General features: G+C 34.6%; 1 non-coding gene across 1 annotated transcript; it reads left to right on the top strand.

Moving 5' to 3' along the window:
- Positions 1 to 1,125: 1,125 nt before the first annotated feature.
- Positions 1,126 to 1,231, top strand: LOC145603226 (small nucleolar RNA R71). The gene has a single exon (XR_014104756.1). It is a non-coding gene; the product is annotated as a small nucleolar RNA R71 (small nucleolar RNA).
- The last annotated feature ends 20,434 nt before the right edge of the window (positions 1,232 to 21,665 follow it).

Genomic DNA, 21,665 nt, shown 5'->3' with positions numbered 1-21,665 from the left:
TCTCTAGTAACACTCTTCTTAGGCACACCACCCTCAAGGACCCTACCACTTCTAGTAACAATAGCATCCATAGGGTTCTTAGAATCTAGGCTGGGTGGAGTCAAAGAAGAGGAGTTTGCACATTCCTTAAACACACTAGTCAATTGAGAAAGTTTATCACCTAAATCTTTATTATAAGACAACATGTGATTGAACTTCTCATCATTCAAAGCCATGTAAGTTTCTAGCATCTTGGCTTGTTTCTTAATGACTCCTTCCAAAAACTCCCTAGAAGAAAATGATTGATCATAGGAATCATCACTTAAACTTTGAGCATTTGGAACTAAACCAATTGGGGAACCTCTTTGAAAATTTGCTTAGAAATATCCCTTACTTTGATTATTCCAATTATCCCTAGTTTGATTTTGGCCCCTTTGTTGACCATGGTTGACATAACCTTGATAATGATCCCCATGTCCTTTGCCATGACCATGACCATTACAACCATGGTTATTGTAGCTACCATGAATTCCTTGGAATCCATGATTTCTACAACCTCCATTTTGGTTATAATTATCATGGTTCACATGATTATGATAATTCCTATTTCCAACATTTCTTTGAACATCAATTCTAGGTTCACATTCATGAACATTAACATAATTCACATGCTCAATTTCAATTCCATCACATTCATCACAAGGAACATTAGGGCACATAGAAGCATCATGATCATTCATTCCACATAATTCACAAGGCCAACATTCTCTAACCATGCAACAAGAAGAAGGATTAGAGCTAGGGTAAGAAAATGTACCTCTCCCCTTAATTTGGGAGGGAAGAATCGGAGCTTGCGAAGGTGGTTTCTCAAGCTTTGCCTTAAGTGACACAACTTATTTCCCTAAATCTGCAATCAAAGTAGTCAAATCATTAATGGCACTAAGTTGTTCGATCGAGCAACCTTTGCTTGTTGGCTCTTTCTCCACTTCTTGCCAATTCATGTAATGCCGAACCACTTCATCTATTGCATCCACCACTTCTTCTTCCGTTTTGTTCATTATTGGGCCTCCGGCTCCGGCATCCAAACTTGCTCTTCCATGAGAACTCAACCCACCATAGAAGATTTGTATGATTTGATAGGTAGGAATCCCATGGTGTGGACACTCTCTTTGATACTCCTTGTATCTCTCCCATGCTTCATAGAGACTCTCACTAGGCCCTTGCTTGAAATTTTGGATCAAAGTTCTTGATTCCGCCATCTTCTTTTGTGGGAAAAAACGAAATAAGAAAGCCTTTGTAACCTCATCCCATGTTCTTAAGGACCTTGGTTTGACCTCCTTGTCCAACCACTCTAGAGCTCTTCCAATGAGAGAGAAGGGAAACAACTTGAGTCTTATGTACTCTTGAGCAACTCCGGTTACCACAATAGTATTGCAATATTTCTCAAAATCTTTGAGATGATTGAGAGGATTCTCACTCTTTGTCCCTCCAAATTGCTTCCTCTCAACCAAAGTAATCATGGCCGGTTTGATTTCAAAGTCATGATCCGGAACCATCAATGGAACAATTCCACTCTCATACTTGTAAGCTCCCGGAGTGCCTAATTCCTTCAATGTAATCCTTTGAGCTTCTCCCATGTTCACTTGCACACACAATTCTCAAAAAGAAATTATTAGTAGCACGGCTACAAATGTAGCCTAAAAGAAAATCTTTTTGTATTTTTCAAATAGGATGGAATAGACTCAACAACAATACACAATCAAGACACCATTCCCCGGCAACGGCGCCATTTTGATAGAAGACGAAACGGTAGGTCGTTTGGCTTTCTTCCCCACCCAATCAAACAATATTTATAAACTCAACAAACCCCTATATGATTATAGTAGTAAGTCGAGGTCGAACCCAAGGGAATGGTAATTGAAAGTCTATCGCCGAACGCTAAGCTATTCCGAAGTAAAGAGCGGGGTTGTAAGGCTAAACTAGGACTAAACACAACTAATAACTTGTAAACCAAAAATAACAAATACTAGGGCTAGGATCCATATGCATCAACAATGAAAATTAATCAATTTGGGAGGTCAATCAATTAAGTCAAGCAATGTGAGGGAAAATCGAAATTGCAACCAAAAGAGCATATCATGCTATTCTCCTAGAGGTCTAACTAGCGCCAACTACGATAAACTCTAACTAGGAAACGTCACAAGATACCTCAATCGTGTAAATGCAAGCCACAAATCAATGGTCCGTATCAATGTGAACTTACAATGCAATCTAGTGTGAATAACAAGGGTGATCAAGCCTAATCAAGCACACACATGCACAAAATCAATCAACCAATTTAATCACATCATCAGCTCAATCAATTTCCCCAAATCAATCTCAATTCATTGCTAATACATGCTTCAACTTTACCCTAGCAATCAAACTACTCACAATCCATAAAGAACATCAAGATCAAAGCTAAACTGACGTGGGAAAATTAGGTCGTTGGACTAATCCTCCTAAGCCAAACAAAATTTACAAACACTCAACAAACCTAAATACAAGTATAGAGGTAAGTCAAGGGTCGAACCCAAAGGAACGGTAATGTCTAAGTGCTTCCAATTATATGCCTAAGCTAGATCGAAGACAAAGGGTAAAAGAGGACACTAACAACTACTAAGACAAAGAAACCAAACAAGTAAAATGCTAGGGATTAGGATTCACTTATAATAGCAATGAACAATGCAAATTGGTTTAGGAAGTTGACTAAGTCAAGCAATGTGAGGGAAGATCAATTATGCAACCAAAAGAGCATATCAAGCTATTCTCCTAGAGGTCTAACTAGCGTCAACTACGATAAACTCTAGCTAGGAAACATCACAAGACACCTCAATCGTGTAAATGCAAGCCACAAATCAATGGTCCGTATCAATGTGAACTTACAATGCAATCTAGTGTGAATAACAAGGGTGATCAAGCCTAAATCAAACACACACATGCACATAATCAATTAACCAATTTAATCACATCATCAACTCCATCAAAATCCCCAATCTACATCAATTCATTACATTATACAAGCTTCACCAAATCCCTAACCAAACAACTACTCTAGCAACATCATCAATTCAACAAACAACTAAGAAATCAACAATCTACAATCAAAGAATCAATAATCAATGAAGAACAATTATTCTAATCAAACATCAAACATCAATCATCAAATCATCAAAATCTAATCAAAATCAAATAATCTAAACATGAATACTAAACAAAACAATAAATGAGATAGAGTTTAGAAATGCTCATTGATAATAGAGTAGATCTCCAATACAATTGTCACCATTGGATCTTCAATCTCTCAATCACCATTGAAATTCTTCACTTTCTCTCTCTAAAATCTACTCCTAAAACTAACCCCTAAATCTAGAGAGAGAAGCTCTCAACTAAGCTAAGAATATGATCTAATTCTATCTTGAAACTTCTTACTTCAAAAATAGAAGGAAATAACTATATATACAAAGGAGAAGGTCGGTATTGACGCCCAAGAATAGACCCACGCAGGTGCGGGCTCTCGGAGGAGAGAGAGAAGTGCACACGGGACACACCCAGAAAGGTGCGCCCGCACACACCCCATGTGCGGCCGCACACGACATATGTGCGCCCGCACAAACTGGTAACCTCCTCTTCTTCTCTTCGTCCTAGCTCATGGGGTGTACACATCCTAGATGATGATGATGGAGGACAAAGTAGGCAGAAACTTCCTTGGAAATCTTGAAGAAAATGAGCCATGAGAAAGGCATATACAAAGCCTTGAAGCATGCCCCTTTGATCCCCCCTTTGACTTGAAACTTCTTGCACAAGCTTTAGGCATGAAAACAATGAAATATCATGGAGAGGAAGCTCGGGAATTCTTGGACAATCAATCACAACCTACAACAAAGGATAAAAAGTAAGTAAAATAGAAAAATAACAAGTAAACTAGAAAAGGCATAAAATAGAGAAACTAACTACAAAAAGCATTAAATGAAGAAAACAAGAATAAAACTAAGGAAAACTAAAGAAAGGAGTAATAAAATGGAATGAAATTCATCCAAAAAGTGACCAAATGAGTGCCATAAATGTCACTCATCAAATTCCCCCAAGCTAAACTTTTGCTCGTCCTCGAGCAAAACAAAGCAAGAAAGATCAAGGATGAAAGATTTATTGAAAATGAAAAAGAAAGACTCAAGATAAGAATATACACTAAGACTCACTGTCGTAGGAATCACGGTTGTTTTTAGCTACAACAAGCCCTTTAAACCCCAAAGTCGCCTATGAGGACGAGTGAGGTCTCGTAAGGGTATCCTAAGAGTTTGACCCATAACTCTCATAATAATACAAACAAGGCAAAGCATGAAAAAGAAAACAAAATACAAGAAAAGCAAACAAATGTTCATGAAAGGACTTTTGCAAATGTACAAGCACAAGTGGATGCAAATCTTTCTAAACAAGTAAGGGAGTGCACGTTCCAAGATACCCAAGGTTGATTGAAACATAAATATGCTAAGCATAGGAACTAGCTTTCACAATCCACTTTCATCCCAAACGATCTCACCACATTCTTCCTAATAGCTTCAAATCGACCTCAAGTGAGCATCCCAATGATTCCACGAAGGAACCGGAAAAAGAGAATTTTTAGGCTACTTGACATCTTGACTTTTGCATCCCCTCTCCCTATTCCTAAAACTCACATTCCTCTCCACCGATGAATGACTCAACCATTTAGGTCAAAAGGTCTTTCCCCAAGGTTGTAACATAAGGCAATAAGGGTGAAGGTAGGCTAAAAATTTGAAATTTGGTGGTTTTCCTAAAAGTGAAGCAAAGAGGGCGCCTTTCTTTAGAAACACAATCAAGTAATCACCAATCCAAACAAAAATACTCATACCCCCAAGCTTATTCAAAGCTATAAACCACAAACATATACACAAAAAGCGTGAGAACGCTTCCCCCCAAGCTTAAATGGAGCATTGTCCTCAATGCTCAAAAAGGGAGAAAACTCACATCAAAATATTTTTGAATTTTTTTCATTTTTCACTTTTTTTTCTTTTTTTTTTTTTAATAATGCTTTGTCCTTGCCTCTTTTAACATTGGACGACTTTTTCGATTTTGCACTTATTTGTCCATGCCTTTTATAATGTAGGACGGCTTTTACTCATACTCATTTGCCATTATTCACAAAGAAAATATAACACAATCTTGCTATCATAAAAACCAAACATTCCAACTTCTCCACCACAAACTCCATCAAGAATGATCAATTGCTTCACAAAAACCAAGAAAAGAAAGAGAATGAAACAAAAGGCCAAAGATCTAAAGATGTGGCTTGAAAAGAAGGTATAAGGCTCAAATGGTTGCAAGAAAGCAAATGTAAACCCAAAAATAACAAAAATGAATAAAACTATCCTAGAAATGAAAAATACCACCCCGAAAAAGGTGCCTTTTTCCTCCCTAAATGGTTCGGTCTCGGATTCAAGATCTATGAGTCAAGTTTCAAGATTAGGTTTGCAAGAAGTCAAGGATCCATGCCGCTCATGCAAATATAGGTAGAAGGCTTGAAAAGCATAGAACTCACATGGTTGTAGCAAAAACTCACTATTGGTGTCAAATCAACTATAGGAAGCAACTGCCAAACATGCCACAATCAAGTAGAATCCGGCTTCATGTTCCCACTAGTTCTAACCAACTACCTTAGCATGCTTTATCCTAGAATCAACCAAGCGTACTCTCAAACTGTGCACACCACTACCATTTAGAAAGAAAAGCATTCAACTATACAAGTCCAAATGTTATTGTCCAAAGCAAGAACAAAACAAAACACATTGCAAATTTGCCTTGATAGAAACAAAAATCTTTTTGGTGTTTTTCAAAATATAAGAAACATGGAAAAGCATATACAAAGGTGCATAACATATAAGGATCAACATTCCACCAAACATGATAGAATACCCTCCCCCAAGCTTGAATGAGACAATACACTCAAACATAAATCATATAATCCATGGGAGGGGAAAACAAGGAGATTAATCCAACAAACCAACATTTGTCCAACAAGTCATCATCCACTAGAGAGAGGGCAAGGAAAGATATTACCGGATTTGAGGTGGGTGTAAATACCCGCAAATGACCAAATTAAACCTTTCAAAGCTAATTCCTCAAGAATTGAACCTTATTTCCATGTGCTAGTAAAAGTAGGGGTCAACCTTCCTTGATTCTTGATCCAAATCGAAGCACCAAAGTATATCAAGTCATGTACCTAGCAAAAGGCACACAAAAATTTTCATGAGAGAAAAATATATTCTAAAAAGAAAAGGAAAATCTAATCTAAAACATGGGTTACTTCCCGAGAAAGGCTTGCTTAAGGTCCAAGCTTGACCGCTCTAGTAAAATAATATTGCAACGATCGCAAGAGCTTGTCAAATGCACTACTACACATTTCATATGATATAAGGTAGGCAAATGACGGAAGAAAAACGTGCAACAAGATCATTGCACGCAAGTGAGAAGGGAGGTGCCAAAAGAAAGAAGAAGAAGGATCAAAAGGAAAAACAAGAAAATAAGAAGAAGAAGGGGGAAAAGAAAAAGAAAAAGGCAAATCCTCCTCACTAGGATATTTTTGGGTGGCAACATCACCCTCTTCCCCAATTTGAAACAAATGAGCCACATGCAAATCTTCATAGACAAAAGGGTCCCCAATAGGCTTACCAACAAAGGAAGGGAGAAAAATAGGGCAATAGGGGATGTGGTCAAACTTCTGAGAGAAAGGGGTATGAGAAATAGGTAAAGGGTTCGCGACTCCCTCAACACAAGGTCTCACATCGCCAATGAGGGCATGAAAATCAATCATAGAATCCTCAAAAGAAGAACACTCATGATCACCATCTCCCTCAAACATCTAACTCCCAAGAGGAACCACATAATCTCCTCCACTACCTTCATGAACAATAGCTCCCTCAACTTCCTTAAAGCCTAGAGTCTCAAAACCATGCATGAATGGAGGCAAATTCACTTCAAAATCATCTCTCTCCCATGAAGCTTGCTCAATCAACTTGCTTAAAAGGCTATGGCTATTCCTTATGCACTCAATAAACACATTTGACATAACCTCAAACGAGTCCAAATACTTATGGATAGAAGAGTTTCATTCATACACTTGAGATTCATTACAAAAGGTGGGAGGGTTGGGATTTTCAAATTCAACACTCTCTTCTCTCTCAACTCCTTCACCATCACTTATATGCTCACCAATGGTATCCTCACACACTCTTGGTTGCTCAAAATCACCATCATCATCCTCAACACACACATTGGATTTGTTATTTTCACACACAAGCATCAAAGATGACAATTGGCTTTCTAGCTCTTCATTTCTCCTTCTTCCTTCCTCAAAACGCTCCTCACTCTTTTTCATCATCTCTAATTGACTTCTCAAACAATTAAGAGTAGACTCCATTTTAGGCCCAAGATCATCACTAAGCTCAACATGCCTAATTCGAGTTTCCAAGGTAGCAATAAGAGATTCAAAAGGTGTAGAAGATTGAGGCTCAACAAGAGGAGAAGAAATACAACCAAGATTGGAATAATCAACATTAAGATCATGAGCATATACATCACATTGGGGAGCGGGGGCAAAATCAAGAACATGAGATTCATTATCAAGGGAACGAAGCACATCACAAGAAGGCATGGTAAATAATGAAGAGTATTGAAACACACCATTAGCATCAACTTGAGCGTGTACTTCATCATCATGAACAAAAGGGGAAATAGAGTTGAAATCATGTGTTCTAGGTTCACTAATGGGATCATGAGACAAATCATGGGAAATCATGCTAACATTAGAAGAATCAAGACATTTCACATCAATATTAGGAACATGATTATCCCTATTATAAGCATCCCTAGCAAACCAAACATAAAAATCCCAAGCATCATCAATTGACAATGCTCTAAATTCACCATTGTGCATGCATTCAACTTCATCCCTAGTTTGCTCATTCAAACCAAAATAACAAATCTCACAAGCCTCCTAAAGGCTACAACAATTACAATCAAGAAATCCCTCTAGTCTATTAAAATATTTACAAAAAGGCTCATTGTCAAATTGAGGAAATGAGAGACATGCCATTTTTTTACAATGCAAACAAAAATCAAATAAAAGAAAAGTATACACAAAGACCTACACTCAAGCAATTAAAAACACTCAAACATAGACACCGTTCCCTGGCAACGGCGCCATATTGACGTGGGAAAATTAGGTCGTTGGACTAATTCTCCTAAGCCAAACAAAATTTATAAACACTCAACAAACCTAAATACAAGTATAGAGGTAAGTCAAGGGTCGAACCCAAAGGAACGGTAATGTCTAAGTGCTTCCAATTATATGCCTAAGCTAGATCGAAGACAAAGGGTAAAAGAGGACACTAACAACTACTAAGACAAAGAAACCAAACAAGTAAAATGCTAGGGATTAGGATTCACTTATAATAGTAATGAACAATGCAAATTGGTTTAGGAAGTTGACTAAGTCAAGCAATGTGAGGGAAGATCAATTATGCAACCAAAAGAGCATATCAAGCTATTCTCCTAGAGGTCTAACTAGCGTCAACTACGATAAACTCTAGCTAGGAAACATCACAAGACACCTCAATCGTGTAAATGCAAGCCACAAATCAATGGTCCGTATCAATGTGAACTTACAATGCAATCTAGTGTGAATAACAAGGGTGATCAAGCCTAAATCAAACACACACATGCACATAATCAATTAACCAATTTAATCACATCATCAACTCCATCAAAATCCCCAATCTACATCAATTCATTACATTATACAAGCTTCACCAAATCCCTAACCAAACAACTACTCTAGCAACATCATCAATTCAATAAACAACTAAGAAATCAACAATCTACAATCAAAGAATCAATAATCAATGAAGAACAATTACTCTAATCAAACATCAATCATCAAACCATCAAAATCTAATCAAAATCAAACAATCTAAACATGAATACTAAACAAAACAATAAATGAGATAGAGTTTAGAAATGCTCATTGATAATAAAGTAGATCTCCAATACAATTGTCACCATTGGATCTTCAATCTCTCAATCACCATTGAAATTCTTCACTTTCTCTCTCTAAAATCTACTCCTAAAACTAACCCCTAAATCTAGAGAGAGAAGCTCTCAACTAAGCTAAGAATATGATCTAATTCTATTTTGAAACTTCTTACTTCAAAAATAGAAGGAAATAACTAAATATATACAAAGGAGAAGGTCGGTATTGACGCCCAAGAATAGAGCCACGCAGGTGCGGGCGCTCGGAGGAGAGAGAGAAGTGCGCACGGGACACACCCAGAAAGGTGCGCCCGCACACACCCCATGTGCGGCCGCACACGACATATGTGTGGCCGCACACTCCTCATGTGCGCCCGCACAAACTGGCAACCTCCTCTTCTTCTCTTCGTCCTAGCTCATGGGGTGCACACATCCTAGATGATGATGATGGAGGACAAAGTAGGCAGAAACTTCCTTGGAAATCTTGAAGAAAATGAGCCATGAGAAAGGCATATACAAGGCCTTGAAGCATGCCCCTTTGATCCCCCCTTTGACTTGAAACTTCTTGCACAAGCTTTAGGCATGAAAACAATGAAAGATCATGGAGAGGAAGCTCGGGAATTCTTGGACAATCAATCACAACCTACAAACAAAGGATAAAAAGCAAGTAAAATAGAAAAATAACAAGTAAACTAGAAAAGGCATAAAATAGAGAAACTAACTACAAAAAGCATTAAATGAAGAAAACAAGAATAAAACTAAGGAAAACTAAAGAAAGGAGTAATAAAATAAAATGAAATTCATCCAAAAAGGGACCAAATGAGTGCCATAAATGTCACTCATCACAAACTAATCAACAAATCCATATTCATCAATTGAAATCAACAAATTTAAACCAAATCAATCAAACTATTAACGAACTAAATCAATCAACAATACTAATGAAATCAAACATAAAATTGCATTAAAGAGTAAAGAATTCTTACAAACTTGATAGAAATGAAATCAGTTGTAGCAATCTTCAATCATCAATCATCAAACCCAAATTTTCTCTCTCTAAAAATCTAAGAACAAGTGTTTTTCTCTCTCTAAAATCTAATCTAATCTAATTCTAGCTAATGAAGATCTAATTCTCTCTCTAAAAATAGAAGGAAATAACTATATATACAAAGGAGAAGTTGCTTATGACGTCCAAAAATAGACCCACGCCGGTGCGGTCGCACGTAGGAGAGAGAGAGGGGCGCACGGGCACATATCCATGTGGGTGCGCCTGCACGCGCCTGATGTGCGGCCGCATGCGCCACCTATGCGGCCGCACATCCCTTGTGTGCTCCTATGTGGGTAAGCTCCCCTCATTTCTTCGTCCTAGCTCATCTGGTGCACACACCTTTGGTGATGGTGATGGGGAACGAAGTAGGCAGCAAGTTTTTGACAAATTTGTTGGGCACAAGGCAAAAATGGTGTCCACACCACTTGTGTGCACCGGTCTTGAAGCTTGCTCTTCGAGTCCCTCTTGACTTGAAGCTTAATGCACTAGCACAAGGCATCAAAAGCAATGATAACTATTGAGAGGAAGCTCGGGAATCCTTGGGCAATAGATCATAACCTACAAACATAAGAAATTAAAGAAGCAAATAATAGAGAAAAACAACAAATAAACGAGAAAATGCACAAAATAAAGAAACTAACTACGAAAAGCACAAAATGAAGAAATAAAGAACAAAACTAAAGAAAACTAAAGAAAAGAGCTATAAAATGAAATGAAATTCATCCAAAAAGAGATCAAATGAGTGCTATAAATGTCACTCATCACAAAGTTTATTGAGTCAAATGAAAGTCAAACACATTCAAGCAAAGCTTTTTGAATCAATTGAAAGTTAAATTTATTCAACAAAGATAATTGAGTCGAATGAAAGTCAAACACATTCATACAAAGCTTTTTGAATCAAATGAATATCAAATACATTCAAACAAAGCTTTTTAAATCAAATGAAAGTCAAATGCATTCAACAAAGATAATTGAGTCAAAGGAAAGTCAAACACATTCATACAAAGCTTTTTGAATCAAAAGAAAGTCCAATGCATAGAACAAAGCTATTTGAGTCAAATAAAAGTTTAACACATTCAAACAAAGCTTTTTAAATTAGATGAAAGTGAAATGCAATTAACAAAGCTAATTGAGTCAAATGAAAGTCAAACACATTCATACAAAGCTAATTGAGTCAAATGAAAGTCAAATGCATTCTACAAAGCTAATTGAGTCAAATGAGAGTCAAACACATTCAAACAAAGCTTTTTGAATCAAATAACAGTCAAATGCATTCAACAAAGCTAATTGAGTCAAATGAAAGTCAAACACATTCAAATAAACCTTTTTGAATTAAATGAAAGTGAAATGCAATTAACAAAGCTAATTGAGTCAAATGAAAGTCAAACACATTCATAAAAAGCTAGTTGAGTCAAATGAAAGTCAAATGCATTCTATAAAGCTAATTGAGTCAAATAAAAGCAAAACACATTCAAACAAAGCTTTTTGAATCAAATGACAGTAATATGCATTCAACAATGCTAATTGACTCAAATGAAAGTCAAACACATTCAAACAATGTTTTTTTATTCAAATGAAAGTCAAATGCATTCAACAAAGACAATTGTGTCAAATTAAAATCAAACACATTCATACAAAGCTTTATGAATCAAATGAATGTTAAACATATTCAAACAAAGCTTTTTGAACCAAATAAAATTCAAATGCATTCAACAAAGCGAATTGAGTCAAATAAAAGTCAAACACATTCTAAAAAAGCTTTTTAAATTAAACGAAAGTCAAATGCATTTAACAAAGATAATTGAGTGAAATGAAAGTCAAACACATTCAAACAAAGAATTTTAATCAAATGTAAGCCAAATGACTTAAACAAAGCTTTTTGACTCTAATGAAAGGCAAACACATTCAAACAAAGCTTTTTGAATCAAATGAAAGTCAAATGCATTCAATAAAGATAATTGAGTCAAATGAAAGATATTTGAATTTCATTTGATTTAAAAAGCTTTGTTTGAATGTGTTTGACTTTCATTTGACTCAATTAGCTTTGTTGAATGCATTAGACTTTCATTTGATTCAAAAAGCTTTGTTTGAATTTGTTTGACTTTCATTTAACTCCATTAGCTTTGTTGAATGCATTTGACTTTCATTTGATTCAAAAAGCTTTGTTTGAATGTGATTGACTTTCATTTTACTCAATTAAATTTGTAGAATGTGTTTGACTTTAATTTGACTAAATTAACTTTGTATGAATGTGTTTGACTTTAAATTGATTCAAAAAGCATTGTTTGAATGTGTTTGACTTTCATTTAACTGAATTAGCTATGTTGAATGAATTTGACTTTCATTTGATTCCAAAAGCTTTGTTTGAATGTGTTTGACTTTCAATTGACTCAATTAGCTTTGTAGAATGCATTTGATTTTCATTTGACTCAATTAGCTTTGTATGAATGTGTTTGACTTTCACTTGACTCAATTAGCATTGTTAATTTCATTTCACTTTCATTTAATTCAAAAAGCTTTGTTTGAATGTGTTTGACTTTCATTCGACTCAATTAGATTTGTTGAATGCATTTTACTTTCATTTGATTTAAAAAGCTTTGTTTGAATGTGTTTGACAGTCATTTGACTCAATTAGCTTTGTTTGAATGTGGTTGACTTTCATTTGATTCAAAAAGCTTTGTTTGAATGTGTTTGATTTTTGTTTGACTCGATTATTTTTGTAGAATGCATTTGACTTTCATTTGATTCAAAAAGCTTTGTTTGAATGTGTTTGACTTTCATTTGACTCCATTAGCTTTGTTGAATACATTTGACTTTCATTTGATTCAAAAAGCTTTATTTGAATGTGTTTGACTTTTATTTGACTCAATTAGCTTTGTAGAATGTGTTTGACTTACATTTGACACAATTAGCTTGATATGAATTGTAGGGATTTATAGGTACTACGCAGCGGAAATAACATGAATCATATTCATATAGTACCTAATCCAAGGATCTAATGCATAACACATAAAGCACAAATAATCGTACCTTTGAAGCGTGATTCCACGTGCGATCGAGCAAGAACAAAGGGAGATAAAGAACCCCAAGCGTGATTCCTCTACTTGGTCCACGGGCACAGATTAAACCTCCACTAATGCTAGTTAGTCGTGATTGAACGCTTCAATCAACCTTCAACGGAGAAGAGAGACACGAGCTAACCACAAACCACCACGACGAACACCACGAGCCACCATGAGGGGCGCCGCACGTACGGACGTGAAGGGGAGAGAAGAGGGCCGTGAGTGAGGAGAGTGTTTTAGGGTTTTGGGATTGGTTGCCTTGATGTCAAAATTCACAGTGTGTGAATTATGACTGCTTACTGCAAACCCTAGGCATGGATCTTATTTATAGATCACATCTCTAAATAAGAGCTCATGTCAAAAGCCCAAAACCCTTATCCTAAACACACTACTCTAGCCCAACACTCTACATGGTATATCATAATCTCATGAGGCCCATTAATGGGCCTCTTACTTGTTTAACCCAATACCCTTGTGTGTGACCAATATAGGATCCATTCTAAAGGGCTTTGGGCTATTTGACTAGCCCAAAGATCATCTCTCATAGTCTAGCAACAGAGGATGACGCCCCAATAGAATGAACTTATTATCTCCATAATAGTGATCCTTGATATATCTAGTAATTGCACTTATCGAAGACACAATTCCTTCAATCTCCCACTTGTCTGAGACAAGTGCGCAATATTCAAATTCCTTAAGTCAATGTGTGTCGATTTGATAATATGATTGCATCTTATGTCGTGATCATATTAATCTACAAATCTATCTTGAAATCTGAGTTAGAATTACAAAACAAATGGTTACAATGTAATCCATTTGAGCACGGCCATGCATTTTCTGAATTCTCCCTCTTCAAGGGGCCAAGACACATTCCTAATTAAATAGGTAGACTCAATCCAATCTTATGGCAACCAAAGCTCCCACTCAATTCATGAAGTGACCGGGAAACATCCTTTATAATCCCCATTTACGGCAAGACGTTTGAATGTACCACAGTCAAAACAATCATTGAATAGAATCAGTGTTCCACTCATGTCAAAGGAATCCACTAATATATCCGGAAGCTCTATACTTGAACTTCAAAGTAGGTCAATAGTTCGATCATGCATCATTCATGCATATCCATGTGATTGACCGAGCATCACTACGCTCCTATAGCCCATGAAACTGCGCTATCCAATCAATCTTAACATGCTAGTCCAAATTGAAATCATTTATGTCCAGTTTAATGATTCCGAACTAGGAACTTAAATAATATATGAATTTAGTTCACCTGTGGGGTTTCATTCAAAAGGTCATCAACCTAGTGAGCCCATCAATTCATAATTATTTTGGACATTTTATTTAATCTTGAAACCACGATTAAATAAGATTGAAACTTTGTTTCAATTGATAAACATAATTCTGCAAGCTAATGTATTTACTTTTGTAATATGCTTTCTCAAAACATACACAACTAAAATTACATAACTTGCTTCAATCCAAAAACCTTAGTATGACTCTCGTACCTTGGTCATGGAAGGGGTTTAGTAAGTAGAGTTCATGAGACATTCTCATAAACATGAATTTTGCAATTTCTAAATTTTATGATCATTTTCATCTCCATACACTAAGAATTTTCCTTCGCCCTTTCGCAAGGAACTTAGGAATTTCTAATTTGTATTCCAACGTTACATTGGATTTCGATTGAAATCTATCATCACTTGTTCTTTAAAACACATGAATCAAATAGACGAGTATAGTCCATGGCATGCATGATGCATCCTTTGCGAATTTCATAAGGATCATCACTCAAAGTCTTAATTTCATCAACCCTTTTCAAGGTATTGAATCATTAAGCAACGTGCCATGTCATATGGGATTGAAACTCCTTTCAATATAATGTTGAACTTTATAAGAATCTTATCAATATAAGCTTCTTAACCAAAACTCAAACATCCTTCGAGACCTATCTATATAGATCTTGAATCCCAAATGTACTCATCTTCTTCTCCAAGGTTTTCATACAAAATGCATTAACCATTACTTGACTATTCAAGCAACAAATAATCGCTCTTTGTACTAGACCAAGAAGACTTCATAGCTCCCACTAAACATCTTGTACACACAAGACCTTTTCTTCATTTTACAAGAACATCAAACGATTTGATTAACTCGCAAAATTAAGAACATTAACTCCCTGATGCTAACTACAATCCATTATGGATCTTCTATGCATCCCTAGGATTATTGGATCTCCAAACTTTTGATTGTATCATATACAAATCTTATTTCATGAACAATTTCAAGAAAGTGTTTTGAAATCCATCTACCAAATCTTATAAGGTAGAAAGTGTTTGACTCGATTATTTTTGTAGAATGCATTTGACTTTCATTTGATTCAAAAAGCTTTGTTTGAATGTGTTTGACTTTCATTTGACTCCATTAGCTTTGTTGAATACATTTGACTTTCATTTGATTCAAAAAGCTTTATTTGAATGTGTTTGACTTTTATTTGACTCAATTAGCTTTGTAGAATGTGTTTGACTTACATTTGACACAATTAGCTTGATATGAATTGTAGGGATTTATAGGTACTACGCAGCGGAAATAACATGAATCATATTCATATAGTACCTAATCCAAGGATCTAATGCATAACACATAAAGCACAAATAATCGTACCTTTGAAGCGTGATTCCACGTGCGATCGAGCAAGAACAAAGGGAGATAAAGAACCCCAAGCGTGATTCCTCTACTTGGTCCACGGGCACAGATTAAACCTCCACTAATGCTAGTTAGTCGTGATTGAACGCTTCAATCAACCTTCAACGGAGAAGAGAGACACGAGCTAACCACAAACCACCACGACGAACACCACGAGCCACCATGAGGGGCGCCGCACGTACGGACGTGAAGGGGAGAGAAGAGGGCCGTGAGTGAGGAGAGTGTTTTAGGGTTTTGGGATTGGTTGCCTTGATGTCAAAATTCACAGTGTGTGAATTATGACTGCTTACTGCAAACCCTAGGCATGGATCTTATTTATAGATCACATCTCTAAATAAGAGCTCATGTCAAAAGCCCAAAACCCTTATCCTAAACACACTACTCTAGCCCAACACTCTACATGGTATATCATAATCTCATGAGGCCCATTAATGGGCCTCTTACTTGTTTAACCCAATACCCTTGTGTGTGACCAATATAGGATCCATTCTAAAGGGCTTTGGGCTATTTGACTAGCCCAAAGATCATCTCTCATAGTCTAGCAACAGAGGATGACGCCCCAATAGAATGAACTTATTATCTCCATAATAGTGATCCTTGATATATCTAGTAATTGCACTTATCGAAGACACAATTCCTTCAATCTCCCACTTGTCTGAGACAAGTGCGCAATATTCAAATTCCTTAAGTCAATGTGTGTCGATTTGATAATATGATTGCATCTTATGTCGTGATCATATTAATCTACAAATCTATCTTGAAATCTGAGTTAGAATTACAAAACAAATGGTTACAATGTAATCCATTTGAGCACGGCCATGCATTTTCTGAATTCTCCCTCTTCAAGGGGCCAAGACACATTCCTAATTAAATAGGTAGACTCAATCCAATCTTATGGCAACCAAAGCTCCCACTCAATTCATGAAGTGACCGGGAAACATCCTTTATAATCCCCATTTACGGCAAGACATTTGAATGTACCACAGTCAAAACAATCATTGAATAGAATCAGTGTTCCACTCATGTCAAAGGAATCCACTAATATATCCGGAAGCTCTATACTTGAACTTCAAAGTAGGTCAATAGTTCGATCATGCATCATTCATGCATATCCATGTGATTGACCGAGCATCACTACGCTCCTATAGCCCATGAAACTGCGCTATCCAATCAATCTTAACATGCTAGTCCAAATTGAAATCATTTATGTCCAGTTTAATGATTCCGAACTAGGAACTTAAATAATATATGAATTTAGTTCACCTGTGGGGTTTCATTCAAAAGGTCATCAACCTAGTGAGCCCATCAATTCATAATTATTTTGGACATTTTATTTAATCTTGAAACCACGATTAAATAAGATTGAAACTTTGTTTCAATTGATAAACATAATTCTGCAAGCTAATGTATTTACTTTTGTAATATGCTTTCTCAAAACATACACAACTAAAATTACATAACTTGCTTCAATCCAAAAACCTTAGTATGACTCTCGTACCTTGGTCATGGAAGGGGTTTAGTAAGTAGAGTTCATGAGACATTCTCATAAACATGAATTTTGCAATTTCTAAATTTTATGATCATTTTCATCTCCATACACTAAGAATTTTCCTTCGCCCTTTCGCAAGGAACTTAGGAATTTCTAATTTGTATTCCAACGTTGCATTGGATTTCGATTGAAATCTATCATCACTTGTTCTTTAAAACACATGAATCAAATAGACGAGTATAGTCCATGGCATGCATGATGCATCCTTTGCGAATTTCATAAGGATCATCACTCAAAGTCTTAATTTCATCAACCCTTTTCAAGGTATTGAATCATTAAGCAACGTGCCATGTCATATGGGATTGAAACTCCTTTCAATATAATGTTGAACTTTATAAGAATCTTATCAATATAAGCTTCTTAACCAAAACTCAAACATCCTTCGAGACCTATCTATATAGATCTTGAATCCCAAATGTACTCATCTTCTTCTCCAAGGTTTTCATACAAAATGCATTAACCATTACTTGACTATTCAAGCAACAAATAATCGCTCTTTGTACTAGACCAAGAAGACTTCATAGCTCCCACTAAACATCTTGTACACACAAGACCTTTTCTTCATTTTACAAGAACATCAAACGATTTGATTAACTCGCAAAATTAAGAACATTAACTCCCTGATGCTAACTACAATCCATTATGGATCTTCTATGCATCCCTAGGATTATTGGATCTCCAAACTTTTGATTGTATCATATACAAATCTTATTTCATGAACAATTTCAAGAAAGTGTTTTGAAATCCATCTACCAAATCTTATAAGGTAGAAAGTGTTTGACTCGATTATTTTTGTAGAATGCATTTGACTTTCATTTGATTCAAAAAGCTTTGTTTGAATGTGTTTGACTTTCATTTGACTCCATTAGCTTTGTTGAATACATTTGACTTTCATTTGATTCAAAAAGCTTTATTTGAATGTGTTTGACTTTTATTTGACTCAATTAGCTTTGTAGAATGTGTTTGACTTACATTTCACACAATTAGCTTTATATGAATGTGTTTGAGTTTCATTTGACTCAATTAGCTTTGTTAATTGCATTTCACTTTCATTTAATTTAAAAATCTTTGTTTGAATGTTTTTTACTTTAATTTGACTTAATTAGATTTGTTGAATGCATTTTACTTTCATTTGATTCAAAAAGCTTTGAATGAATGTGTTTGACTTTTATTTGACTCAATTATCTTTTTTGAATGCATTTGACTTTCATTTGATCCAAAAAGCTTTGTTTTGATGTGTTTGACTTTTATTTGAGTCAAAAACTTTGTTGAATGCATTTGACTTTCATTTGAATAAATTAGTTTTGTATGAATGTGTTTGACTTTCATTTGACTTAATTATCTTTGTTGAATGCATTTGAATTTTATTTGGTTCAAAAAGCTTTGTTTGAATGTGTTTGTCTTTCATTTGCGTCAAAAAGCTTTATTGAATGCATTTGACTTTAATTTGATTCCAAAAGCATTGTTTAAATGTGTTTGACTTTCATTTGACTCAATTACCTTGATTGAATGCATTTGACTTTCATTTGATTCAAAAAGCATTGTTTGACTTTCATTTGTCTCAATTAGCTTTAGCAAATGTAATTGTCTTTCATTTGATTTTAAAAGCATTGTTAGAATGTGTTTGTCTTTCATTTGCGTCAAAAAGCTTTATTGAATGCATTTGACTTTAATTTGATTCCAAAAGCATTGTTTAAATGTGTTTGACTTTCATTTGACTCAATTACCTTGATTGAATGCATTTGACTTTCATTTGATTCAAAAAGCATTGTTTGACTTTCATTTGTCTCAATTAGCTTTAGCAAATGTAATTGTCTTTCATTTGATTTTAAAAGCATTGTTAGAATGTGTTTGACTTTCATTTTATTTAAAAAGCTTTGTTGAATGAGTTTAACCTTTAATTGACTCAATTAGCTTGGTTGAATGCATTTGACTTTCATTTGATTCAAAAAACATTGTTTGAATGTGTTTGACTTTCATTTGACTCAACTAACTTTGTTGAACGCATTCGACTTTCATTTGATTCAAAAAGCATTGTTTGAATGTTCGACTTTCATTTGACTCGATTATCTTTGATGAATGCATTTGATTTTAATTTGATTTCAAAAGCTATGTTTAAATGTGTTTGACTTACATTTAACTCAATTAGATTTGTTGAATGCATTTGATTTTCATTTGATTCAACAGCTTTGTATGAATGTGTTTGACTTTCATTTAAATCAATTAACTTTGTTGAACGCATTTGACTTTCATTTGATTCAAAAAGCTTTATTTGAATTTGTTTGACTTTCATTTGACTCAATTAGGTTTGTAGAATGCATTTGATTTTCATTGGACTCAAATATCTTTGTGTGAATGAGTTTGACTTTCATTTGACTCAATTAGGTTTGTTAATTTCATTTCACTTTCATTTAATTCAAAAAGCATTGTTTGAATGTGTTTGACTTTCATTTGACTCAATCAGATTTGTTGAATGCATTTTACTTTCATTTGATTCAAAAAGCTTTGTTGAATGCATTAGACTTTCACTAGATTCAAAAAGATTTATTTGAATGTGTTTGACATTCATTTGACTCAATTAGCTTCGTAGAATGCATTTGATTTTCATTTGACTCAATCAGCTTTGTGTGAACGAGTTTGACTTTCATTTGACTCAATTAGCTTTGTTAATTTCATTTCTCTTTCATTTAATTAAAAAAGCATTGTTTGAATGTGTTTGACTATCATTTGACTCAATCAGATTTGTTGAATGCATTTTACTTTCATTTGATTCAAAAAGCTTTGTTTGAATGTGTTTGACTTTCATTTGACTTAATTAGCTTTGATGAATGCATTTTACTGTCATTTAATTCAAAGAGCTTTATTTGAATGTGTTTGACTTATATTGGACTCAATTAGCTTGGTTGAATGCATTTGACTTTCATTTGATTCAAAAAGCTTTGTTTGAATGTGTTTGACTTTCATTTGAGTCAAAAAGCTTTATTGAATACATCTGACTTTCATTTGATTCAAAAAGCTTTTTTTTAATGTGTTTGACTTTCATTTGACTTAATTATCTTTGTTGAATTTCATTTGTTTCAAAAAGCTTTGTTTAAATGTGTTTGACTTTCATTTGACTCAATTAACTTTGTTGAATGCATTTGACTTTCATTTTATTCAAAAAGCTTTGTATGAATGGGTTTAACTTTCATTTGACACAATTATCATTGTTGAATGCATTTGACTTTCATTTGACTCAATTATCTTTGTTGAATTCATTTGACTTTCATTTGATTCAAAAAGCTTTTTTAAAATGTGTTTGACTTTCATTTGAATCAATTATCATTGTTGAATGCATTTGACTTTCATTTGATTCAAAAAGCTTTGTTTGAATGTGTTTCACTTTCATTTGACTCCATTAGCTTAGTTGAATGCATTCGACTTTCATTTGATTCAAAAAGCTTTGATTGACTTTCATTTTACTCAATTAAATTTGTAGAATGTGTTTGCCTTTCATTTTACTCAATTAACTTTGTATGAATGTGTTTGACTTTAATTTGAATCAAAAAGCATTGTTTGATTGTGTTTGACTTTCATTTGACTAAATTAACTTTGTTGAATGCATTTGACTTTCATTTGATTCCAAAAGCTTTGTTTGAATGTGTTTGACTTTCATTTGACTCAATTAACTTTAATTTGTAGAATGCATTTGACTTTCATTTGACTCAATTAGCTTTGTATGAATGTGTTTGATTTTCATTTGAATCAATTAGCTTTGTTGAATGCATTTTACTTTCATTAGATTTAAAAAGTTTTTTTTGAATGTGTTTGACTTTTGTTTGACTCAATTATCTTTGTTGAATGCATTTGACTTTCATTTGATTCAAAAAGCTTTGTTTGAATGTGTTTGACTTTAATTTGACTCAATTAGCTTTGTTGAATGCATTTTACTTTCATTTGATTCCAAAAGCTTTATATGAATTTGTTTGACTTTTATTTGACTCAATTATCTTTGTTGAATGCATTTGACTTTCATTTGATTCAAAAAGCTTTGTTTGAATGTGTTTGACTTTTATTTGAGTCAAAAAACTTTGTTGAATGCATTTGACTTTCATTTGACTCAATTATCTTTGTTGAATGCATTTGACTTTTATTTGGTTCAAAAATCTTTGTTTGAATGTGTTTGACATTCTTTTAATTCAAAAAGCTTTGTATGAATGTGTTTGACTTTCATTTGACTAAATTATCTTTTTTTGAA

The sequence above is a fragment of the Chenopodium album genome, chromosome 21 (genome assembly GCF_948465745.1).
Source record: "Chenopodium album chromosome 21, dcCheAlbu1.1, whole genome shotgun sequence".
Taxonomy (NCBI): domain Eukaryota; kingdom Viridiplantae; phylum Streptophyta; class Magnoliopsida; order Caryophyllales; family Amaranthaceae; genus Chenopodium; species Chenopodium album.
This window is presented reverse-complemented; position numbering and strand designations above follow the sequence as displayed.